Source organism: Epinephelus moara, chromosome 21 (genome assembly GCF_006386435.1).
Source record: "Epinephelus moara isolate mb chromosome 21, YSFRI_EMoa_1.0, whole genome shotgun sequence".
Lineage (NCBI taxonomy): Eukaryota > Metazoa > Chordata > Actinopteri > Perciformes > Serranidae > Epinephelus > Epinephelus moara.
The window spans coordinates 24286716-24313970 of record NC_065526.1 but is presented as its reverse complement, the minus strand read 5'-3'; the positions used below and the strand labels follow the sequence as shown (position 1 = coordinate 24313970).

At 41.1% G+C, this 27255-nt stretch overlaps 1 protein-coding gene across 3 annotated transcripts in view; it reads right to left on the bottom strand.

The window, feature by feature from the left end:
• LOC126408757 (receptor-type tyrosine-protein phosphatase F) overlaps positions 1-27255 on the bottom strand; it is a 188402-nt gene that overhangs the window by 124183 nt on the left and 36964 nt on the right. For 2 of the 3 annotated variants that reach the window (XM_050074418.1, XM_050074420.1), the window contains exon 1: positions 18572-18908. The exons of the other annotated variant lie outside the window; for it this stretch is intronic. The gene's annotated coding sequence lies outside the window, so the exon portion shown is untranslated. Of the gene's footprint in view, positions 1-18571; positions 18909-27255 lie in introns of those variants that run through there. 3 annotated transcript variants of the gene reach the window in all.

Sequence of the window (27255 nt, the reverse complement as noted above, 5' to 3'; positions counted from 1 at the left end):
ATAAGATTCTGATATATGACCTTAAGTTTGTTATAGCCTGCAGTTTTGCTGTCTAATGCTATTATAAACAAAGTAACTGTGTATCCCCATAAATTGAGCTAACTAAATTTCTTATCCCTACACTCTTGCCCATGGCCATCTGTGATGAGTAATCATAACGCTGTAAAGCAGACCACAATATGGTAAGGATAGATATCTCTCTTTTGATGGAATTAAAGCAGTATCTCCAGAGGACTTCAGAAAAGATGAACCAAAATGAGAAAAGTTTTAAAAGTTTTAAAGTAAGCCTACTTTTGTCTTCAAGGGCTCCCTGACAATGATTCTGTATAAAGCTTTTACAAGAGGGCTATTGGAATTGAATTGAAAACTTTCTCAGCTCGTCTGTTCAGTCTCAATGCTGAGTTTATAGTGGCAGCTAAACAATACTGATTGCTGATATTTGTGAAAAGAGAAAGAGAGCTGCTCACAATGTGGAATATCTTGAGGCTTGCTGGGTGGCCGGTCAGCTTTAGTCTATTCAGTTCAGCTAAATAAGTTAGAGTGTCAGGAACACAATGCCTCCAGTATCTTGTGGAAAAAAAAACCTTTCCATTCTTAAGCCTGTGGAGGTGTTGAGCAGCCCATTACTCATGTGGCTATTTCAATGTGTGTGGAAACACTGAAAAAAAACCGCACACACCGGGCACCTCTTTGACCACCCTCTTTGTGAAACAAGACCAAGGAAAACACTCCGCTAGGCAGAGATCTTAGGAAAGCAAAATTTCAAGAGTTTCCTTTTCTTCAACCGAGCTCTGCTTTAACCTCTTCCGACAAGTCACTTGGCGAAGGAAAAGACAAGCATGGCTGAGTAAAATGATGTGAAGGAATGCTATGTATGAGTCACGGCACTGGTGCCTCACCTGGGCACGGTTGCAGACAGGTATCATTGACGGCTGAGCTCTTCCTCACCGTTTGTCACTTACAGGAATGTGCCTCTAGGCTTTCATGTCTACTAAACTAATTTCCAATGCAACACACCTTGCATCTAAGGTATTTCCAAACACTATGTGCAGCCAAGACCATCTATCGTCAGTGAAAGTTCAAGCTGTGATCATATCAGGCTGTATCATACTCCTTCCTGCGTGTGGATTTTTGAGAAATGGTGCAGCTAAAATAGATTTACACCTCTGGTAAGGGAGATTCCCCTTATGTCTTCACCTTCACTGCTAATGAGAAAGCAGCTCATTGTTGGTGTGTTAAGCTGTAGCAGTCTGGAGAAGAAAAGATACACAAATAAACTGCTCGGGGTGCCAAAGAACTGGATCACACCCCCACTCAGCAGCTAGAATTAAAGACATTTAGGCCCCAACTTAATACCCCAAGTTAGCTTTGCAAAATGAGTCTAACTCACATCAAGTTTGTTGGCTGACAAATTTGTTTTGACACTCATTTTTATGTACGCCAGCGTTGCGTTAGTTCATGTCGGTGGGTAGAGAGAGTGAGAGAGGCTGATAGAGTTGGCTAGTCGCCGTGCTCCAAACCCTTGGCGGTGGAGGGATATCTTTTACAGCAGATGCCAGGGAGAGGCAGATGCTTTTCATCTTCAATGAGACAAATTCCTAGAGCGAGGTTTATTCTTTATTTATATAGCTGCTTATTTATCCCAGTGCAGCTTGGTGCCTCCCAGCTGCACAGAAATACTACGGGACAACATTTGCCACTATGTACATTTGTGCCATGGCGGTAGTGCTCCTTACAGAAGGACAGGGCATCAACATGGAAATGGTGCAGTGTGATCCAAAATCTGAGCAAGTGGCTCAGCACACAGGAAGACATTGTTTGCTACTATGTGGGAGAGCGAGAGAAAAACAATAAGAACATGTAGGGGTGGATGTCTGCCCTTGTGAGATTGCATGTGAATCCATCTGTCTTGGTAATGATTTAATTCTGAAGCCTGGTTAGTAGTGCAAGAGTGAGACGGGAAAGTGTGTGTGAGAGAGAAGGAGTTAACACTGCATAATCGCAGCTAAAATGATGATCAAGATTATTTCACAAGAAATTGAGATCCTAATTAATAATCACAATAATTAGTCAGGATGAATTCAGGAGCTAAATTGTTTTACAGCTGAGTAGATTTTCTAAATTATTACAGTTTGAAACTGCAGTGCACAAACTCATGTTTCATAAAGCAGTATGTCACAACATATACCAAAGTTCTAAAGCGAATGGTAAGTGTATTAAATTATGGCTTTCTAGCAACAAAATGTTAACTGAATTTAATTACCAGACAATTCTGAGAATAGAGATTTCGGGTACAACTCCACTTATTTCCAAGTTGCATGAAGAAGGAAAAAAGTCTGAAGAGGACAAAACTCTATCAACATTTGTAGTATAAAGAACTATCTCTGTTTACCTTCTTATTAGCAATTTTCTAGGATTTCATTTTGTCCTAAACAATCAGTCAGAATAACTAAACTAGTTTATGAAGACTAGAATTTAATGTCCTGATTAGGGGTGTCAGTTTCATATTTTGCTTTTGATAGCATGACACACATAAATCTGTGATTAACTGGTAAAGTTTCAAGAAAACAAAACAAAACAAAACAAGAAATGACGTCAAATATAAGAGGCCTTCCTTTTTAGACCACTGCTCCACTAACTCGTTGAATTTTAGCACTTGAATTTTAAGCACTATCCATATAAAGGTGGTGAAATTTTAATATTTTGTGATGTTAATGTCTTATTTTACCTCAGTTGGCTTTGCTGACAGCTAGCTAGCCACCTTAACATGCCTAAACATACTGCCCACTGCCTGCCCTCCGGTCTCCACTGGTTAGCCTTGGCTGCACTGCGCACCACCCGGGTCAAGTTGGAGCTAGCTAGTGGCGCAGCTCATTCACGATTACCGCCATTTGCTGCCATTGCTACAAAAACATGGTGGCTAGCCTCCTGTCTCCCTCCAGGTCCAGATGAATACACTGCTTTCCTTTGATTGTCAACTATGTTAGCATCACTAGCTGTGCTAACACTGCTAACTGTGCTAACAGTGATGGTTATCAATGCTAAAATGGTTGACAACCGTAACCTCAAGAGCAGCAAAGTTAACCCATAGACTGACTTATTTTATACAGTCTATGAGACTGACATGCACAGCAGCTCAAAAATATTTTCGGTGGTGAACTGATCGACGGTTAACCGTTGATATCCCTAGTCCTGAAATAGGAAAACAACAGACAAGACAAAGTCAAAGTTACCTCCACCTCATTATCACTTATAACCTGAAGACACAAAGCAAAGGCTGTGTTTAATAAATTAAAGCTCCAAGCTCCCTTGGCTGATCAGCTAATGTTTAGGAAGAGCTATTCATTATGGTGCAGCATTGGGTCTTGTGTCCAATTTGTCAAGATGTCAAGATCATGTCTCCTATATATGGGGAGTATGCTCTATGATGGCAACATTTTATCTTAAGACACAGATACTATGAAGAGAGAACAGAGGGTAATTAAATTGATAATGAAGTTGCAATAACCCTAACCAACAAGCCACTCGTCACGGTATCCACTCTTTTAAGTCCTTTAAGAGAAGGCTTTGGAGTTTTGAGAGTCTGGGGTGTTCTCAGTAATGCAGAGCGTGTATAGTATATATATGCACTGTATTATAGGCAGACAACAAAGAGGTTTAGTGGAGTAATTAAGTGAACAGTGGGTTGGGAACATCTCAAACGGTAAACTGCGGAGAACAAAAGAGGTTTTGAGCGAGTACAATGGGGAGAGGAACACAACAAATAATACACACCTATCCTGTTTGCCTGTTTGCCACCCACATCAGGTGCCTGTCATTCAAGTCATTACCCCCAGTGTGTGTTTGTGCGTGTGTGTGGTAAGGGAGTGGCCACCCATACAGAATTGGTAGTCTGCAAACAGACAATGACGAGATGAAACGAGGCACAGCTGTGCAGAGAGAGTGCAGAGGCTGAGTAAACACTACTATTACACTAACTACAGGTAGCATCTCTGCTCTCCATCGTTTCCATCCCTCCTACTCATGTTCTCTCTTTTTCTCCATCTCTGTTTAATGGGTCATCCTGAGAGTGGGGTGGGGTGGGGGGGGGGGGCTGGGTGGGACAGCTGAGATATATGGCTAGCAGTGTGGGGAGCTAATCATGGCCGTCTCTGGAGGTGATAAACCCAGACCAGAGAGGTTTGTGTTGGCGCAGCCTGCAACGGCTCCATAAACACAGTTACAAGCTGAATTTCGACAGCAGTGTTTTGGCCCCTGATTAGTTTTCCATGCCCTAGAAGGCTAACCCTCACAAGATCTGTGCTCCTTTTATACCTCTGCGGTGAACACGCACCACACGACCCCAGGAGAATTACTGCAAGCCGACGAGCCCTGTATTGTAAAATGAAAGTGTAAAGTAACAAAATTAGGTTTTCCCTCCAACACTGAAAGCTTTTCTGTATACACAGACTTGATGGTGCATGTCTATTTTACAGGGCTGCGACAAGGCCCTGCATTCAAATTCACCTAACAAAGGGTAATGTCCTGTGACCTATCAGGTTTTACAGCACTTTTGTTTACAAGCTGATTCCACAGAGTTAATTGTTAACGCCTTTCTGCTGAGACTGAAAGACACCTATCACGGATAAATGCACTTCCTTAAGTTGCGCAATAGAAAGTAAGGAGCACTGATAATGCTGACCTACAATGAAGGCACTCATGTAATAAAACATGAGTCAAGTGTCTGCTTGTGAGGATGACTCAAAGAAATCCATCAGGCAGTTCATTTTAGACACTTCAATAATGACGTATTAAAATACTACATCCGGTGAAATATATGCAGACATTTACAACATATGACATAGTCTCCATGACACACTGCGATGTAATCGGTGACGCACGAGGGCTGGACTTCATGCACCAGACCCCTGATGACGTCCCGAGGGACTAACTTGCCTCTCAACAGAATGCAAAGACCATCGCATATTTGCTTCGCCCATATGATACAATGTCGATTGGCATTTAGTCTGGGTGAGTGAACATTTAACAAAACTCAAGCACCTCCATAAATTGCCACTGAAGTGGGGATTTACAATCACCTCTGGGGGGCTACCAATCTTTTCGGCTGCAAATCAATCTTGGAATGAAAGGTGATATGTATTACACTGATATGTATTACGCAGAGTAGAAGAGACATACCAGAGTGCCACTTCCATTTGAATTTATTGGAGAGTGATTATTGGCGTTGTCGAGCTGCAGAGCAAGGAGAAAATGGCTTGCACTACAAAGTGCTGGGCAAAGGGCCTGCAATAAATCAAAAAGCAGCCTCAATGTAAAACAGACATTCATCAAATAAAAGCAATGCTGTGCATACCTGAAACAATTGAGTGGATGAAACAGCTTTCTCTGAAGTAGCACCAACTGTCCAAGCCATATTTACAGAATACAAACCAGTTAAGGTAGAAAATTTAAATGGAATATTCATAAAATCATATAGTCTCAACAATACAAAGCAGGACACATCTTTCATTTCTTAAACCATACTTTTATGTTCATGACTTCTTTTGTTCATTCATTTCATCTCCTTTGTTAACATCCTAGCACTTTGATCTTGATTTTGACAGTGATATTAATTATCATGGGTATTAAAGGTCCAGTGTGTTGGATTTAGGGGGAATTATCGGCAGAAATTGAATAAAATGTAATTTTTTCTTGAGTGTGTAATCCCCTGAAAATAAGAATCGACATATTTTCATTAACTTTAGAATGACCCGTGTTGCACTGCCATGTTTCTACACTAGCCCAGAACAAACAAGCCAAACACTGGTTCTAGATAGGGCCACTCGTGTTTTTGCGTTAGTCACCATGGCTAGCAACCCCTCCATGACAAGCCGCGCAACATTGGAAAAACATCTATTTTTTATGTGGAATTGCTGTAATCAGTGTTTTTACTGGTTTACATGTACAAGTCTGTTTGTTTTGGTGAGGGATAGATCCCTGCAGATATTTCAGCTCCTGGTAAAAAAAAACTCTGAACAACTAGATCTTAAGTTATCCAAGAAAAAAGGTGCGCACCAATTAGCAGGAGCTGAGCAAGTGGCCTTTCTGCGATGAGCCTTAAAGCGCCAGTGAAACACTGATTCGGAACATTTTAATCATCTGGTCAGTTTGTATTGGTGAGGAGGAGACCTCTGTGGACATTCTGGTTCTTGGTAAAAACCTCCTGAACAATGAACACTAAAGGAATCCAGACTGGGAGTTTATGCTTGGCACATGGGAGGAATTTCAGCTGGTGGCAATCTGCAATTGTTACTGCTAAATGCCACTAAATGCAACACAATGCTCCTTTAAATTTATGACTAACATAATTTTGTGTATAAATTACTGCTGTTTCCCTTTCTCCTACTAAAATGTTCTTTGCTTTTATCTCTGTTGATTGTGTGACATCACTGTTTTAAATGGTATATAAATAAAACATCTTATTGTTGTTGTTCTGGACAACCTCAAAGGTAGAGCCTAAATAAAAACTAATGGAGAATGATAAAATAACAAACCTTCGTATTCAATTCAGGGTCTCTAAAAATTTACTCAGCCAACAGCCTTGCCCTAGTTACCCTTGTAAGAATGAAAAAAAGTTTTAATATTTGTGCTTGTTTACATTTGAGAGAGTTCTACAAATGAATTACTGCATAATTAAGAATGATTCTGTGCTATGGCCAAACATTAAATTAGCAATATAAACTGAGACACATTCTCAACAGCAGATGTGCATATATATCAAAAGGAAATTCACACTGTCAAGCAAGAAAGATGGGAAAGACGTCACCACTTGACGGTTTGCTTGTGGACAGATGGTGCCATAAAATGACTAGGCAGGCAGCACAGAAGGCATGGACTCCCCCCTCCCACTCCCCTAACACCACGACTTCAGCTCCCCCACCCCCACCACCCCCTGGGCAGAAAGCCTTGTCTCCGCCAGTAAAAGACAAACAGAGTGAAGGCATGTGAGCAGAAAGTCTGGCAAATACAGAGCTCCGTAGATCAATAGATGGCCGAACAGGGCCAGTTGTTTGAGCTCAGCTCAATCCACAAATACACCATGGCTGGATCTTTAGCAACCGGAAAAGGCTGAAATATTTGAAAAATTAAACACTGTAGAGCTACAATAGAGCATGGAAAAATATGGAATGCAATACAAACTGAAAACAGGCTGTATACACAGGGTTTCTCATTAGTATTGCTCAACAAGGAAAGAAACCTTCCCTTTGTCTCTGGGTTTGAGTGTATTTATTCTCTACAGGTGGAGCTGAGGTGAGGATATTGGGCCTTACTTTGTAAAAGAGGGCAGGAGGGGGGTTTTGAGGGCTTCATACTATTCAGCAGGTGTCTACACTGTTCTAAATCAATTACCTCTAGTGAGTCAGTGCTTAGGGTAGGGGGGTATTGTAAATCAGCTTGGTGTCAGGCCAGATTAGTGACTGTAACGGGCTGGGAGTGACGCTCTTTGGCCAACAGGGACCCTCCATGAGGGTCTACATGGGACCCAAGCTGTGGCCCCAGTACTCAATGACAGAGCAGCAACTCTGGTGATTTTTTTGTCACAGCACTTTATACTAAGGTTGGGATATATATGGAAGTATACTGTTAGACTGGCAGAGAATTCACTATACACTTTCCATCCATTTAATATGCCTGGTAATTAGAGACAATGATGCAAATCAATGAGCAGAACTGCTTTAAGGCAATATTGGATTTTAATGATTTCTTTCATCAATGTAATCAAATGCCTTGATTTGTCAGGTATTTAATTCACCAAATTAGCAAAAACAGAGTCCTGGTACCTATTGGCTGTTTTATCAACAAGTTTATCCATATTGCACACCCAGACATCGCACGCACATGTACAATTTTACAGTAATTAGGATTTGCCTACTCATACTAGGAACATTCAAATTGGCAGCGGAAGGATTAGCCAGACTGCTATGCACTGCCTTGGCTACTGGTCAAAATAGTGGTCATTCAGTGGCTGATGGGTACTGGGTGGATGATTTGTGCCTGTCAAACTGCAAGTATGAAAGCAGCCCTTTATCTCACTACATCCTTTTATGCAAATCTAACTCTGAAGAACTTGTGTCAGCAACAATATTCCCTTATCGCCCACCGCCACTAAACACAGAGGTGAGGACATGCAGTTGTAGCCTACGTTCACTTTATGACACAAAAAAATTCCAAAATATTCATATTGCACTGGATGGTTTTGCGCCTGTTTGGCTTCAGTCAGAGCTGAACGCGCGGATGAAACTGTATATTGACACAGTGGTTTTATTATTTCACCCTACAACAGAGCATGTAAAAGACGCAGGGAAAACAACCCTCTGTGGTCCAAGGAACAGAGGAATAAAACCCAGTGTTGACACAAGGAAGGGTTAGACTAACTCGGCAAAGGCTGAGAAAAGCACTTCCTATATAACCAAGCATTTGTGGTGGGAAACAGAAACACTGGACCTGCTGGCGTCTGGGCCGAAGCATAAGGTCCTATTTAGAAAGGAGGACCCCTCGATTAAAAACGTGTTTGGAGGAATCTAAAAAGCACACACAACATATGCTTTCATGAAACAAAAAACCTACGTGTTACACAAAGGGAATTCAAGACTCCTGGTCTACCTGAAGCAGTTAAGACCGAACAGATTTAACATGGGTTAGTTGCCACTGCAAATGTGGAAAAAAGAGGATCCCCAAGTCCTAATCCAACTTCTCTCCTGCCTTTTATTCCAGACGGCTATCCTCTCAGCCCTTGTCTAACTAGTGAAAAGAGGCAGATTCTAATAAGCCATTCTGTCTTTCTGTCAGTCTGTGTTTCTCTCCATCCCCCTGTTTCCTCATCCCCTCTCTCTCTCTCTCTCTCTCTCTCTCTCTCTCTCTCTCTCTGTCCCTGGCCATGTCTCCTTCTCTGTCTCTTTCTCTCTGTCTGAGCCACGAGCCAGTCTGTTGGAGCAGATGGAACCATATATCCCCATTGCTCTCCGGAGGCCTGGGGATTTAAAATGTAAAAGAGATGAGTGGGGAATATGCAGGGCCGAGTCGATAAAGGGCAAGAGAAGCAGGGACTTTCAGCTTAGACCATGTTCATCAAACAAGTACAGTACTTCTAAAAACTATGTTTGTGCTATAGAGTAATGAACTACAAAGATGTAGCCTCTGAACTCACCACGAACCTGGCATGACTGTTCTTACTGAGCGCCTAATCCAATATTTTGTCCTACATGATATGAGCAGAGCAAGCAAATGTATTTCTGCAGTAACAGAGGCAGATGCCCCCAAATGTTCCTGTTCTGTTGACAGAAAATAAATCAACATCATACTGAATCTAGTACGTCCTTTATCAAACAAAAAACAAAAACATCTGCTTTGCTGATTTAAAAATAAAACCCCATAGAAAATCAATCTGAAATCATTTTTGATCATTGACTTATCGTTTTAGTAAATCATTGAGAAAATATACCATATGTTTCAAGCTTCTTAAATGTGTGAACTTTTTTAAACATAACAAGAAATTTTAAAGCAACCCCTTGGCTCTGAAAGATTTTTGATAGGCTCTTTCACCTACTTTCTTACATTTTAGCCAAACACAAAAATCTTGATCAATTCATCAATAACAAACATGTATAATTAGCAACAATAAAATAACACAAGTCAACCCAGTTGGTTACCAACATCATTAGATGCTGATTTATTGTTGGTTTGAAGTTGTGTTGATAACTACTATCCAGCATTCTCCAAACATCTCATGCTAACGTCATCTTGATGTAGAATGACGACATTTAGTCGTAAGTTATAGAGAACAAAACTAAAGGGAACCATCCTGATGTTAACATCCACACAACTGTAAATTCTAACATTGTAAAGCATTTCAAATACTGTTCAGTCTAACCAAAATTTGACATCTGTTCAACGTCTTTCTGACATCATCCTGACATCTGGTGCCAGCTAATAAACCAACTGAGGACTGACAGATACCAGCCAAAAACAAACAGGCATTAATTTGGATGTTACTCCTGAGGCATTTTCTTTAAGTTGCATTAGCCGGAAATGTGGAGTCAGACCTGCCTCCCTCTACTCCTCACCTCATGCAACCTTTCAGGTAATGAGAAAGTATCTGGACACTGTATCTGTCGTCTGGGAGAGGATTCTGCTTCGTCCTCCATCTCTGGGTGGCAGGTTGACAGACAGGAAGAGTGAAGAACAACAGGCACACGAGGTTGTGAGCAGTACAATCGATTGCCAGCTGACTAGCGAGGTCCATTATACTGACAGGCCAGAGCCACAACACGACGACTTGCACTCCACCAACGCTCTCATTACTACCTATGAATCTCTCACTGGGACCAATCTCTCTCGCGCTCTACCCGTTCTTGCTCTCTCTCTACAGTACATCTCCCTGGGCAAAGCATAGGACTGAATTTCACTCTGTCAATCTGATGGAAGCGTTTTAAAAGAGGCGAAAGCCACTCTTAAGCCTCGGCACTTGGCTTCATGTACTGGGCAAGCAATGGATACAGAACAAAGATGACATGGGGTAATACACTGTTCTTCAGAGCAATGTTCTTGAGAAAAATGCAGCCTAAATGTACATTTAAGCCAGTGCAATCTTGGAGAAATTTCAACTATCTGCGAGGGGAAACCTTTGCCATATTAAACATTTCTCCCACTATCACCCTGTCTTTCAGCCCTGCTATCTGCTCTCCTCGTCCTCTTTCCCTCCAACATCCCCTCTAGTTATTCTGAAATCCTTAGTCCTTGGAAGACTTATTTATACTCTCTCCTCTACCCCACCCCTCTCCCTCACAGTACAGCTGCAGATAGGATTTACCTGCAGCTGAGACAGCCTCCAGACTATCAATTACCACCAGTGTAGAGTCACTGTTCTGCAGCTCGGCTAACAAGACATACACACACAGCACATACACACAGATCTCTTGGACACATCCAGTTAGAGAAATTCTAAATTGACTGGGAGTCATTGGATTTTACTGACTACTCATATAGTTTGGTGAGAATCCACTTCACGAAAAACAAATAAATAATAAAATCTTGACAAGGGCCCGGATACATCCAATCAAGCCAACTGGAATTTAGATCAAGTGTTCTGTGAAAGAAGAGCAAAAATAGAAGATGCCAGAGATGCTATCTTTAGAAAATAAACTGGAACAATTAATGGAAAAATCTGTAACAGTTAAAAAATTTTTTTAATGAAATGTTGAAAAACAAATTAAAGAAGTATTTTACTGCTGTAAAGATGGTCTTTTCATAGTCTATGCATGAAAAAGACACAGATAGATTTAAATTTAAATTGGTGCTTTACAACCAGAGAAAACAGAGGAAAAGGGCTGTGGCTTTTGCTCAGGAGGTAGAAAACCTAAAACTACCAGAATGCATTGCACTACAGCGGACCACAAAACACTCCCGCTGGTGGGTGATGTAATGCGAGCTTGCCCGTTTTGTCACAGGAAACAATATGGCAGCCGGGTGGTGACAAATGATCTCGATTTACAGTTAAAAGTGAGCTGAAATATTTCTGAAAAACCTTTAGGCGAGAAACAGGCAATGCATTATTACAATCTTGGTTCTTATTTGATTGGTACTGCTTAGTTTTACCATTTGATCTCAGTATTTCTAGCCTATGTTTTTATAATACAGGAAACAGTGTGGCACCCACTTCCTGTTGACAAATTCTTGCACTAGAATATGTTTCTGAAGACATTATACGCGAGAATAGGCAATACAGCAGCAGATTATCTGTTTGTATTTGGTTTGTATGCGAAAGTGCGAAAGTGCAATCTGTTGTTCAAGCAACAGCCCTGGAGCCAGCAAAAGTCTGCAAAGTATCCCTTTAAGAGCCCTAAGTAACAGCAGAGCTAGTGCTAAGACTGAATAATATATACTACATATGTTGTTCACAGAAGTGTGGGTAAAAGTGTCGTGCTTGCATTTTCAAATGATGACAAAGTCAAACAAAAAAAAGAGCACAAACACGCAAAACTAGGAGCCCTCACTACAGTCCATTTGTATAGTTGTGATGTTCGACCAGTCCGTGATGTGCTGAAAACAGAAATCTCACCAAATTCTTCCTGACGTGTCATCTCAGTCTCTGACAACGATTAGACTGAACACCAGGCCGTTACACATATACAGAGACATGCAGGGACAGGACCTGTCACTCACACCACCTGATCCACCCTGACACCTAAAGTGCCTCTGTCAGGTCAGCAAATGAAAAGCCATCACAGCCAATGTTGCAGTCATCAAGCTGAAGTTATTCCATAGACTGGTTAAATGCTATCTTGCCAGCTCCTGTTAAACTTTGTTGAGCATGTTTGGGCTCAGGGCGTCAGTTTTGATTCCCTGGCTTAGTGGTTTGTTTATGCACCATCACAGGAGCTGGACAACCCTCCAGGAAACAGAACTCATGTAGGGGGCATAGGCTAACACGCCCCAATAAAACTCTTATGAGGATTACAGCCTGCAATCTAGCAATGCTCTGTCACGTAGTCAGTCCATACAGCCCAGTGTAAGCCTGTGAAGAAAGATCAGAGGAAGTGAATTCCTTTTAAGTGAGCCATCATGTCTAGCCGTGGCAGTACTGCAGTGATCATTAGGATAACATATTCGGGTCAAAAAGGTAATGAATGTGCATTAACAATGGACTGTACGGTAACACTCCAGAAAGTACAACACATTCACAACTCGCCATCAACCCATTAAAACCATTAACCTCATAAAATACTGACCAAGGGTTATTTTTTTCATGCATTGGCCAACATGTGGAAAAATGTACAATGCATTATCTACCTCATACATAAAATCCACCTTACAAGCTTAAAGGCATTTCCATGGTTTAACTGTCTATCTTAAACAGAGTTTCCAAGCATGAGATGCAAAGGGGCTTTCCTATGAGCTATAAAGAGGAAACTGGTTATCCCTTGACTTCCCCTCTCCTCAACCAGTCCTCTTGTCTGACTGTCAGCCTAGGCAGCCAAGTCTCCCATGTTTACTAATGTAGAAGCAACCCCTTTATCAGGGAAGAGATTTGTAGGGAAGAGGCAGGGGATTAGCCATCAAATTACCAGGCAGACAGCATCCCTGCTCCAGGGTTGTGAAGCAGTAATCTCTGAGGCTGAAGGGGGAGATCCAGATAAAGGTTTGGGATTGGTGCAGTGGAACTACAAACTCCAAACTGTGCATAAGTAAAATATGAAAGTGTGTTTCAGGGAGCTATTTTTTCCAAGCAAGCTCCCCCTTTCTTTTTTTTTGTGGTACCTACTATTATAGGACCATACCAAATTATATAGTATTCCCCATGTTGTTAGGCTATGTGGTATTATTACATAGCCCGACACCCCCACAGTGCAAGACTTTTGATCGGTGAAAGTTCTCAAACAGGAATGCTGTAGCTAGGCAGAGCTTGTGGAATTAGATTTCAGTGGCCTTGCCCGTGGTTCTTGCATTGTCACCCCGCTGCCCTCCCTTAAACAAGCAGCGCTCTCCTCAGAGAATACCCCCTGGACACAGGAATGTTTCATCAACGCCTCAGCCCCCAGCATCCTTACAGGGCCACAGTGGGCCAACAGGCGCTGCACAGGCAGGCTATAAATAAGTCAGGCATTATAATGAAACCAAATGAATCTCCATCCATCTTCCCAAAACAAGCCAGGGACCAAAGAGTTCTGCAGGAAGAAGAGTCATTGCCTGCATTTGAGGATGAACCACAAGATGAACAAAAGCCAAATTGATGCTAAAGGCACCAAAATATGAAACATGCAGGCTATACTCTCAGATGCTAGTAGCATGAGAATGTCCGAGTCTGTGCATGGGTAGCCAAGGCTGCGAAGACTTATAATTCAGTTATATGACATCTTATTGATAGTGAGAGGCCAGTACTACTTGCGGCTATGTGCGATCAGCAGCAGTGGACTGTTGAAAAACAAGTCATAACTTTGGAGGAAGTGACAGGAAGGCTGATAAAGTAATCAAGTAGAATGTCGAGTCTAAGCCAGGCATTTGTAGAAATTGGGAGGCTGAGTAAACAAGGGCGGTGGTGGAGGCAGAGGGATAAATCAGCCACATGACTATACTCCCAGAACCAAGCACCAAATAAATCAAACCTACATTCAATTTTATTTGCTTTACTGCAGTTTAGCATCAGTTATCCCCTCGCACTCAGGAGCAAGGTAAAGCCGCGACCTTTAATTCCCTTTAATGACAGTCCACAGGCAACCGCTCTGACCTTATCTCTCCGCAGAAAAAAAACTATAGAATTTTTTTTAGCTGGGTATCATACAGTAATTCAGTGATATAACATCAAGGTATCATGCAACACAGCAACATCAGTGATCCCCAGGGGCCTATTTTTCATAAATAGCCTGATGCATGGCAGAATTTATATTTGCCATGGTCACTGTATGTCTCCAACCTGCATCGCTGCACATTTCACATACAAAAGCATAAGCTTTGGCCTTGTCATACATACAGAGTACAAAAAAATGCAGCTGCCCCTGAAAATGGAGGCTGTTTCAATCAATGTGGAGGCGTAATGGGATGATGTGGAATTGAAATGAGTTTTGTGCAAGGGGGGAAATGTCCTCTCCGACAAAGCGGATTTGTGTTCCCATTGAGAAACCCATGGCTGTAATGCATAGAGCTAAGGTTTAAATGATGGCTAGCTATAACTGGGCATAAAATGTAGATAGATACATTTAAAATGCAGAGTAGAATATATAATGTACAAAAGAGTACATAAGAGGACAGAAGGTAAGAAAAGTGCTGAATATCATCTAAGCCTGGGCACTATGATCCACTTTAATTCACTTTGAAGAGAGCTAAAGCTACGCTGAGCTACAATGCACAGACACTGTGGGTTTTCACAGGACAATTTCTATTTACCACTAATTGGCAACAAAAATAACATCACCTTCTCTAAAATAAAACTGTCTGCTTATTTGAATATGATCTTGCGTCAAACCCTTAACATGTACTTAGCAAGCCTGTGTGGATGTCAAAGCTTAGACAGAGACCCAGTTCAATCAAATAAGTTCTCTGCTTGGGGCAACTGAGGAAAAGCGGTCTTGTCAAAACACTGCTGATTTTAGTGGTAAAGAAGCCCTTTTTTCTCAACTTTCTCCTCAGCACCTGTCACAATGAATGAGCGACTGTCTACAAGAAAGAAGTGTCACAACTGAGACAAAAAAGTGACTATCAGCACAGCTAAGACATCACACAGGCGGTGGCCTCTGATTGACATTGCACATTATGCAGGACATATCTGGCACACTCCCCTCCTAGCTGCATAAACATGTTATTTAGTACAGAACAGAGGATTGACAATTAGGCCTTGTCATCATAAAACAACAGCTCACGACCTTGTCACCATCAGGCAACAAATCCTGACACAAAAAACAAATGAGAAACTTCCCTCTGCATGCATTTTAAAGTCTGACACCTAAGTCAAGTCATGTCAGTTTTATTTATACAGCGCCAAATCAAAACTAAAGTTATCTTCTGACACTTTTTATATAGAGCAGGTGTAGACCATTCACTTCAATTTTCCCATCAGCAAGCACTTGGCGATGACGGCAAAGAAAGACTTCCTTTTAAAGGTCCAGTGTGTATGGATTTTGTTGGATGTATTGGCAGAACTAGAGTATATTAATAACTATGGTTTAATTAGTGTATAATCCCCTAAAACTAAAAATAAGTACCTTCGTTTTCATGACCTTAGAATGCCATTTATATCTACATACAGAGTGGGTCCTTTACCATGGAGTTCGCCATGTTGTTTCTCCAGTAGCCCAGAATGGACAAACCAAACACTGGCTCTAAATAGGGCCATTCATGTTTTTGCAACCTCACTGCTAGATGCCACTAAATCCTACACACTAGACTTTTAACTAGTGTTGAAAATAAAAATATGATGGACACATATCAATTCAGAATATCTGAAATGGTTTCAATAGTCGTTTTCCACAATATCGATACACCCTTTCCTGCTGTACTTTCTTGCTCTTATTGGTAGTGTTTACTACAGTCATTCTGCTGTTCTCTGCAACTAACCGAGAAAAGTTGTTGTCATTTTATAACCTTCATATATTTATCTTTTGATTTAAAAATAACCCTAAATTTTAGGCCCTCAAAGTCCATTTTTCCCAGTGGAATTGAAAATGGTACTGAATCTCGATACTTTTTAAGCATCTGTATGAAAGTTAGAAATTCCAGTATGGTGACAACACTACTTTTAAAGGGCAAAAATCTCAAACAGAATCAGGCTCTAAGTGGGAAGCCATCTGCTTTAAGTGTTTGGGTTAAGAGAGAGACACACAGAGAGAAAGATGCACAGCAAAAGCAACAATAACAACTATTATAATAAAAGAAATATGAATAAAAAAGACAGTATATGATAGTATGCATGATAGTATGTATGTATATAGTAATATATACTATAATATATATAGTATATAACCATAAATAAGTCTTCACTTAGGGTACAGCATGGGAGCCCTGAACTTTAACGACCCAACAAATGCCAGCAGGTTTTCTGTCGACTTACAGTATGCGTCATAGACAAATGTCTGGCTCCGCTGACACAATCGCCTTCACAGACATTGATCTGTGATTGTAAGCAACCTTTCATGTCCCAACTGGGACTAGAGTGATTAAGCAGATCCATCATGCGTTAACAGGCCATTACACATCACCCAATTCAACGATGATTAGAAATCAAGTTCTATGGAAAAATCCATATGCTCAGCCCATAATTACTTTTGAGGAATCCGATGGGGAGAGAGATTGAATGATTGACTGTTCTGCTCCGAGTCATTTATTGAAAAAGAACGACTTCAGCCATGGTACTCATTTAAGTGAAGGACATATTTGTGTATTTAGTCAGGGAATCTAATAAGGAGCAGTGGTATACAAATGGCTGTGGTTATTTCCTAAGGTCACTTAATGTTTCTGTGGAACGTTGCCGGTGACAAAGTGACTGAGGTTAAGTCGTAAAAGAGGAATGAAAGGTCAGTGACCTGCACGGTGGAGGTGAAGGAGGACGACCTACAGGTCATCCTGTGTCGACAGGAGTTGGCTTTGTTTGAACAAATGAGCACGTCCATGACAGTTTTGTGTCTTGTTTGTTTATGCTACTGAGCAGCTGAACAGGCATTTTAACAAACTGTCTGTCTTGAGTTTCGCCTCAAGGTCATTTTTTAATCAAGTCTAAGTTACCACTCCAAGACAAGCATAACAGGGGTTGCAGTCCTGAATCATTAACTAAAAATGAAAAAGATAAGCAATAAATAAATAAGAAGCAAGCTCAGCTTTGGAGCAACTACGAAAGAAAACACGTTCAGTTCCAGATGCAGTGAGACAGACCTGAGGGGAAGTCTAGCCGTTTCAAAGGCCAAACAAAACGAGACAGACATGTTGTCTACACTGTGTTCTTTGAAAGCTTAAGACAGCTTTGATGGAAAAGAGCAAGTTGCAAAAAGGATATCTTTCCCACTGACACCAGGCTCCTTATATTGAGCAACACATTTATTGTGCAACAACTGTCACATTTATTGTGACCAAGAACAAGATGAACTCAGTCCAAAAGTTTCTCATACAAGCGTATAAAAGTTTTATGTTGTAATAAAAAAAGAAACAAAAGATTTAAGACATAATTACAGCTGAGGGGGGTATTTAAAGTGGGGTATTCTGTGATGACATAAAAGTACCAAAAGTTTTCAAGTGTCTTTAGTTGAGTGTTTCCCAGAAATTTGGCCCAACAAAAGGTATATCTGACAATCACAGTGAGAAAAAAGCGACTTTAAACCTTCAAATTACACTTTAAGACACATGTATTACAGGTTACACTTTGTTAAAAGCCAGGCCAAAAACACTTATGAAAAATCATAGTTTGTGACTTCCAAAAGTTCTCCTCTACAATTATCTTGGATTTCAAAGCCTTTCAGTGTCTCCTTCTAACTGGAATTCTTGTCGCTGAAACTTTACCCTCCAGATTGCCCAGGGAGATAAAGACAACTGGAAAAACAGGTTGTTTGGCCTCAGTGTAGGCCTAATGCAGTAGAACGGCAGGGTGCCTCACCTTAGCAGCGGTAGCTAGGGGACATTCTATGGCCCTTCTATTCAAAGTCCTCTGAATACGTAGGGGAGGGCTTGCACCAGACAGGGCAATTTGCCAAAGAGCCAGCCAATAGAGCTAAGCCAAGACGAGGTTAAACTATTGTTTTGGCTTAACAAGCAAGAGTGAGCAAGGACAAAAGAAGAAGGGACAAAAGAATAGTAAGAAAATACCTGACCATTGAAGTGTAACACATCAACTTATTTTGTTACTTTTATTATGAAGATGCAAGATTTAAAAGGGTATATCCCGAGATGAAGCGTAACACATACTTGAACAGGGGTACGAAGACAAATAAAGCTGAGAGTCTCGGACAGCCCAGCCAGTTAGAAAAAAATGCACCTGTGCTTCATCTGTTTTTCTAACTCCTGCTTCCTTCACTGACAACTTATAACAACTCTGTAGCACAAAACTCACACTTACCAATGCATCTCAATTGGGTCCACTTATGAATAATTTCTTTTTTTATTCCTTATTCCAGAGAGTGAGTGTGTATCCAAATCCTAGAGAAGAAAATCCAGCAGTATCCACAAAAGATTATCCCTGAACGATGTCTTGTGAAAAACTCTGCCAGCGAAGTAGTCTCCCAGTTCCTGCTCAGTTATTCCATATACCCCGTTTGCATTAAACCAGAGGAACTGTCTTTTGGATCTCCGGCAATACGTTTCCAGCTGTGGCTATAGAGCAATGTGGTTTTGGGGGAAGAGAGATCCTTCTGAGGCAGAGCTTGTTCACACACTGAGCGGGTGTTCAGGGACTGCCTGGGAGAAGCCAAGCCCACAATGTGATGTCACTGGTGTCAAATTTCAGTGGGAAGAGGGAGGAGGCTGCAGGGCCTTACCTTTTTAACCTTGACCAATGAGAAACAATTTTGTAGTGCACCTGCATGTAGAAAAAAAGGTCTGAGGTATGAGTACACGTGATGTTATGTATTCCTGCAGCTGAGAGACTCCATTATGTCTTATCTATTGACCAGCTTCCAGGGGGAGAATGTGACCTAATATACAGGCTTATCCTTAAAGGCAGGCTATCTGGCATGTCCAACATCTCCTGCTCTACTTCTGAATGGAACCCCTGCATATATTTCAAAATCAATTTGCAATGTCATCATCGCTGAAACTAAGGGGTTAACAATGTGTGACACTAAAAAACTATTCCCACAGGACTGAGCCAATATATCATGTCCAGTAACATGATTTGTGGATAATGAACTTGTTTGAAAAGTAATTTGTCCCTCTCTCTCTCTTGCTAAAAAAAAAGGAGGGAGGAAATAAATATGTAAAATGCCCATTCTTAAATCAGCAAGGCGTTGAGTATACACACACAGACACACAAGTCCCAAACACACTGGTTCTCACTCCCTCCGGTCAAACTCTGCTAGCCGTGGAGCTAATCATCCACAACAGATGTTCAGAAATGTTCAGTTGGATTTATGACAGAGCTCAGAGGAACAGCCAAGTCAGCCTCTGGTGCTGTTTTTCTCTTCCGTCCTACAAGGACAAGGGATTGCACTGAGAGAGGATGTCAGCACAACCATTCTCTTCCCCCAAAATTCCCTCGCTCTCCGAGATTCACCATCCGAGACGACAGCGCCTTAATAGATCACAGAGCCTCGGGACCTTGGGGAGAGGTTTGCTCATTTATCCCAATAATACTGTGTGGACTGTAACTTGACTCATCCAGCAATGCTTCAACAATGTTTCGCCCTCGACGTAATGATGGGTTTTTCTATATATCACGGGCATTGCTGACGCTGCAAGCCGTGACCTAGCCCAAGACAAATGCTTTCAGATGAAGCCATATATAATATCATGTCGCATTAATATTTAAACTGTGCATTATAACTATATCATAATATGTTAATACTTTCTGAAAGGGGAAATAAACATGAAGAATTGCCACACTGTTAGCCAGGGTAATTCCAAATAACACAGACAGGGCAGTGCTGTTGTTGATACAGTACAGCACCTTAAAGAAACTAACATAACAAAAGATATTTAGAGTGAGATTCTAAAAAGCACTTATGAGGGTTTGCACAAAGAGCAGCAATGGTGAATGTCTTCTAGGCCTAAACTCTGCTGAAGGAAATGGCGAATTGCAATGTGTTCTACATTTCTCTTTGTTGTTAACAATGGGAGACAGTCTTATTTCACTGGAGGCTGCAGATCTGTGCATACAACTGACTTTTCAGCAAGAGAAAGAATTGTTTTATCTTTAACTTTCCTTCTAGTTGAGAACAAATGGGATGTGGGTCATCTGAGTCCAAAGTAATTCAATTTGTACAGCCCAACATACAGCATTAATATAGTCTAGCTGTATGTGTATTAATCTCACTAATAACAAATGGGATGTAGCACCAGCATGCACCATTTAGAAAAGCCGCCTGAAAAGTTAAATCACAACTGTGAGCGAAAAAGGAGAACAAACAAATCTGGATATTTTGGAAACCTCACATTCCCTGCAAACTCCTGAGAGTTTGAGAGAACCTTCTGGAGAATAATTATTACACCCACACACCCCTGAGGAGAGGGGAAAAAGTATTTTTGTGGGTGGAAAGAGTCTGTGCCAACTCAAGTGTCACATTCACCTGACATCAAATCGCTGAACAAATCACAGTGGTAAAAGGTAGATGTAAAGATTATTGGCTAGTGGTCTTAACAGCAGAGTGGGAGAGAAAATTAATTGTGAGCAACAGTAATGTAGTGTAGTGTGTCAGTTGCACAACACGAGCCATTTCATCCCTGGTGTAATTGCATTTTAGCACAATGTAAAACTCAAAACGCAGATGGACTTGAGCTGTAACCCTCTATGCAAGATTAGCACTGCGGCCTCGAGTGAGTTTTGGTAGCTCCGGCAGTTTTAAGACTTATCTTTTGCCCCACCCCCCAAGAGCTTGAATGGAGTTGGAAACACCCCCTACCAAGTCTGAGAATTTATAACATTGTGACAACCACCCATCCCCCACCTATTTCATTAGCCTGAAAAAAAGAAAGAAAAAAAGGTTGACAACCTCTTCAATCTAAAGGAGCCGGCCTCTCCCTGACTTAAGCCAGTCTGCTAACACTTAATAGATTCTAGTGAGAAATTGCTTTTGTTGGATCAATGTTTTTTTTTCAGGATTTCAGGCTTTACTTAGTGAGTTATTGTATGTGCAAAATCTGTTGTGCCGCTCCAGGCTTATCTGCAGGTGAAGAACACCTGGATCAAGCCAGACACCTCAGCTCCTCTGCGGTAGCTATACAGTCATCATCTGATGGGAAACTGTGCTGGCTGCTGTACTGTAGGATGAGATGAATCACATTGGCCCTGGGCTTTATCAATATAACCGTCTGCTCCATCTAACAAGTCTGCCAAAACATTTTTAACAAGGTTCAGCTTCAAGGTGAGAAAATAAGTTTCTTGGTCTGGGGTCAGAGGAGAGCACATTGACTGAATAAATGATATGTATTATGAAAAGATCGTACTGCATTTTGAAACACTGCAAAACCACATCTCCACATATTATTATCTGTTATCTGTATTAACAACTTTTCAAAAAAACACCCTTTGAATGGCATCCAAATAAATGTGCTTAATCTCCCCATTCAGCGGGGTCACTGATGAACACAATTCTGGCTGCCTGCCAGCAAAAAAATGCTGACCTGTGTCATAAACACTGAGCTGTGAAAGTCAGTGTGCTGCTGCTGATGGGCTCTTAAGACTAGCACTATGTCATCACATCCAAAAGCACAGCTGGGCAACACCTGTTAGCTTCGAATTCCCAGCCCAATTCACAATTTACCGAGGCTTGGCTACTGTCGTCGTCTGTTTGTTAGGTAATTTGCCTCCAGATTGCAATCGGCTGGTATCTATATACCATACATGATCATATTATAACGTACAAACATGGGTAAAGGCTACCTGCAAATTATCCATGTCTCAGCCTGTGATCCACGACAAAACGAGTTAAAGGGATAGCTAGAGCTACACAGGAAGCATTTCAAGGCTATACGTCTAATCAAACTGTGTCATTTTCTTATGCAAGCCACCGCTTTATGTTTATCATTCAGTTAGGAACATCATGGTTATCTTTACCATACAAGTAATGTATCTCTGAGCCACACAACAATAAATGAAAAATTCAAACATTGCGTGAGCTTCATACTTCTGCTCAACAGTCCAAACACCAAGGGCACACTTTTGGCCCTGAATTTTTCTCAGGACTGTCTGCAGATAACACTGGCTCCAGTGCTGAGAGGGAGGGTGATGGCACATGGCGACAGGAGGTGTTAAAAAGACAAGGACAGTGGGAAACAGAGCACATAAAAACACAGATAAGATTGGCTTCGCTGTGCTGACCTTCATTGAGTGCTTGTGTGTGTGTGTGTACGTGCCCGATCAGATGTGTGTGGAGCATGTGAATTTGTGCATGTGTCCGTGTGCCTCTGCGTCTGCATATGTGTCCATAGAGGTTGGTGCATGTGGCTGCATGCCTGTATGACTTGTTAGTTGCAGGCAGAATGGGAGTATGGGAAAAAAGAAATAAGACTAAGACAAAAGGAGAAGAACTGAGAGAGGAAGGCACATACTTTCCTGCTACTCGTTGAAAATCAAAAACAACGAGCCTTCTCCATTACACTCTGCTGCTGACAACTGGCGGGGCACGCTCTCTAAGGGGAACAGCGGAGCATGCCGCCGAATGCATGAGACAAATCATTTTTATCTGGGACCCTGGCGGGTATTGACAAACCGGGGGTGCATTTAGATAGCCCAATTAAAATGGGGAAATGAAGCGACATTGAGGCACTTTACAGCACTGTGCCCCCTCTCCACCCTCTGGCCCCCTACGCTCCCTGAACCTCTCCAGAGACTGACTTCTTGCATACTGCACTCAGTGAGGGGTACGGGGGTGGCAATGACAGCAAAGAAGCGGGTGGCTCAGAAAAGTCGCTTTGAGGTGAAATCTGCGCTACGGGAGGTGGTAATGTTTGTGAGAGGCGAAAACAAGCCCAACTGACGTAGCGTTGTTTTTATTGTTTCATGTTGCATGCCTAATTTTTGCACAGTAGCTGCTCTAGCACCGAGGGGATCTCCAATGGGTGGCAAGGCATACTGTATAGCAGGGTCAAGAACAGCGTGCAAGACAAGGGACTCAATGCAACTCTGTGCAACTTCAAAGGGTAAGTTGGCAATCAATGATATGGATGTTGGCTCCATTTGTCCAAACGTGTCTTAGCGGGTGACCTTCAATGTCATCCACTCCCTACTCTAAAGCCTGCGTGGTTCAATTCACTTCTTTTCTCACCTGAATATGTCTCCCCCTGGTCTAATTTTCAGACCTCTATTTGTCTTTTTGATCAATGATAATTCCACTGAGATAACTGTCAGGGCGCATTTTTTAACAGATAGCCACCTCAGCACTGCAGTTCCCTTCAAGTTTACTAAAAGGTTATGAGACGAGAATATCGTAAGATGTCTCTCCTTTTGTGTAGGTGGAGAGAGGGACAGCAAAAGCAGCTTAGTTAGATCTCCAATCAAGGGAAAAGTCAGCGTGGAGAAAGAGCAATGCTGTGGTGTGCTGTGACCAGCTGTTCAGCAGTGTTACATTTCACAGGCTACCGTCAACAGATCCGCGAAGATGCAAGCTGTTTCTACAATGCATCCTCCAAAAGCCTCCATTTTGTGATGTTATTGCTGGTGGAGAAACTGATATCTCCGCTCCTTTCATGGTGCATTTCTCCCTGAATGTTTTCAAACCTCGCCTCTCTCTCATGTTTAAAATTGTCTGCTACAAATTACTCTCATTTTTGCATGGCAGTTTGTTAAATGAAGTCTATCATGTACATTTGGCCAGTCATCTTAAGAAAATAAGGAAAACCACTACCAAACACGAATATGTGCACAGAGATTAACAGCACAATGCTGAAATTCTGTCTTTTATTTAAGTGTTTACGGGTGCATTTTTCCTCTGAAACAGGTATTTCCTTTCAGAAAATCAAGGGAAATGAAGCTTACAAACTAGCATGAAAACGCGTACAAACCTTGCACACAAACATGCATTGTACAAAAGAATAGGGCAAGGAAACAACCAAACAGGGGCCACTACCATCTGCAGTACCTCGAATGGAGTAAGCCTGCTGTGTGGTAAGGAGACTTTGATAAATCTGAAAAACTTTCAGCGAGAGGTTCCTAATAAAAGCCCCACAGAGTAGTCTCTCCCAACCTGAGGAGGCTACACTTTGTCTCTGACAAGACAGCCTTCCAGATGCTTTCCCACAATAAATTTCTGCCTCACACAGAGGATAAGGTGCTAGCACTCAAGATGATAAGTAGCCTGACTGGCTACAGTGAAAAGTGTCAACTGCTTTTCAAATACACTCAGAGCTTCATGGATGTTCACTGTCAATATGCTCAACCACACAAGAACAACCACACGATTCTGTGTAGTGCTTCTAATGTTTTTCTGGAATCGCCCGCCACAGAACAAACCAGTGGCGTCCTAATAAAGCATTTTATTATTCTAATAATTTCCCATTGGTATGCAGGAAAAACAACTCGGACACATAGGGATACATTCAAAAACACAAATCAACTTCAGCATTGTTAATAGCTCTCATTAGAAAATCTCCCCAAGCTTTGCACCAGAGTGCATCACTTTGCTGGAATCAAAAGGAGGGGGATATGAAATGACTCCCTCTGCTGCAGGAGGCTGCCTTCACTACTAAAAGGAAATAAACCACAAATTATGAGCCAGCTTCTTGCAGAAGTAACTGATAATGGTCTAAGTACCAATGGCTGAGGCTATGTAAAGAAATAGTTTAATAGCTTGAAAATGCATCTAAATAGTTGCATGATTATACCAACATGTTGGAAGTCAGAAATATATATCTATATGAAAATTATGATGCAGTGAGACTGATGATCATAACAACATAACTTTAACGTGTGGGCACTGTGCATCTTTTGCTCCCCCCATTTACTGACTTAAGTTTTAAAGTTTATACATAACCAATAGACACTGATATTTCAGAAGTTGAACTGCTGTCAAATTGTTTTTTAATGCCTCACATTCATAAATGACTGTCTGTGTGTACGACAAGAAAAAGATTTTGTATTTCTATTTGTGGAGTGAGACTATGGGACCATTTGAATGTGGAGCTCGAGGAAATGTCCAATCATAAACCAGTTTAAAAAAAAAAAAAATTATTTATCACCATCGGTCTTGTGTATGTATGTGTATGTATAAGTATGTATATATGCATAGTTTGTGTCTATATGCATAGTTTGTGTGTATATACATAGCTTGTGTATGTGTGCATAGTTTGGGTGTATGTACATAGTGTACACATATATATATATATATATACATAGTTTGACAAAACAAAACACATCTGTCATGTTTGGATAAGGATATAAAGATTAGATAATTTCTTGAATAAGGTATATAAATATGATTTTTTATTTTCTAAGTATATTTGTAATTATTTCTTATCTTGCTGGAGGACAAATATTATTAGTAATTAATTTAATGTATGAGAATAGGTCTAGAAGAATTAATTATTGTACAGCTTTATACTGATGGGGAGCTACATAATTGACTATTATTAATTTATGGAGAAGGGGTGGGAATAAATAAATTCCTCCTACTCCTTTTTGGACATGCAAATCAAATCGCTGTTTTCAGTTTTCATGCTTCCTTTAGTGACCTGTTTTTTATGTCAGTCTACTACTGTGTGATTATTTTGTTTATTTGCTACCTACATGTTCAAAAGATATTGCTAGTAACTAACTAACTAAATGAGGACAATTTTTGCAGAGTCAGCTCCAGTTATGTTCTTCCACATGTCTAGAACTAACCCAAAAACACGCTGCACTTAAACATTCCCACATATGTCCCAAACACAGAAGTGAACATGCATGGGTGCGCACACACACACACACACACACACACACACACACACACACACACACACACCATTTCAAGTGATGAAAAGCCTGCCAAATAAAAGAGTAATCCATCACTTGTGCCATTTTGCATTCGCAGGGTCTCTCTCTTCAACAATGGCTTGACTGACAGGCAAAGATAAGGGCCCTCTGTTGACCAAAACAGTGAACACATTAAAGTAGAAAGAAACTTTAATGGTATGAAGTTTTGTGGAAAAGCGTACTACGTATCCAAGGTTATAAGGACTAGAAAATGACTGATTGAAACATCAACTTATGATTCTCAGAGTGCTCTTTTATTGCGATCTTATATGCTTAAATCCAAAGTCTAAACTTTGACTCAGACTTACGGTGAGACTTGATCCTCTTTACTTAAGAGTTAGCATTAGCTGATGATTGTACTACGAATGGAACACATCCTGACTTGAATTCACTTAATAAATAACTAAATAACTGACCAAAGCTAAACAGTAATGTGAGCCTACCACACTTTTAAAGGAAATCTCAGTGCTTTTCTCTTCATTAACCATTCATAGTGGGGAGTAACAAATGGACTCCAAGCGACTGACTAGAAAGCTAGCCTAAAATAATTAAGGATATGAAATATTCAACATAAAACTTCTTATTATAGCATCAGTGCCTCATAAATTTATAGCGAAGAAATGAGTGGATTAATTTAAGTGCTAATGGGGAAGAAAGACAGTCATCTCCCTTTCCTCCCATTCAACTTCATTTAGCCTTTTAAGAGTTACACCTTCTATTACTTATCGCTGGGATTTCTGGCGCGTGGCAGATCAGCGAAACTGGGTCCAGGGTATTGGTCTCTATCGTTATAAAAGAGGAATCTGAGGCTAAGGGAGCAAGCTAATAATGACAAAGATCTGACTTTAAGTGCTCCAGGGGGAAAGTACTATTTTTCAAACAGTCCAGAGCTCTGTGCCGTTTTTACCTCTTGATGGGGGAGTTTTTGCTGAATGTAGAAGTGTTAAAGTGCAGTGCTCTTTGAGGCGGGAACAAAACACACACACACAAGCACACACAAGCACACACAAGCGCACACACACACACACACACACACACACACACACTCTTCACCTCAGGGACAGATATGCCTGTGGAAACCTAGGCTGGGGAAAAAACCCACACATCTCAACCCTACTTCAGACACCACTAAAAACTCCAAC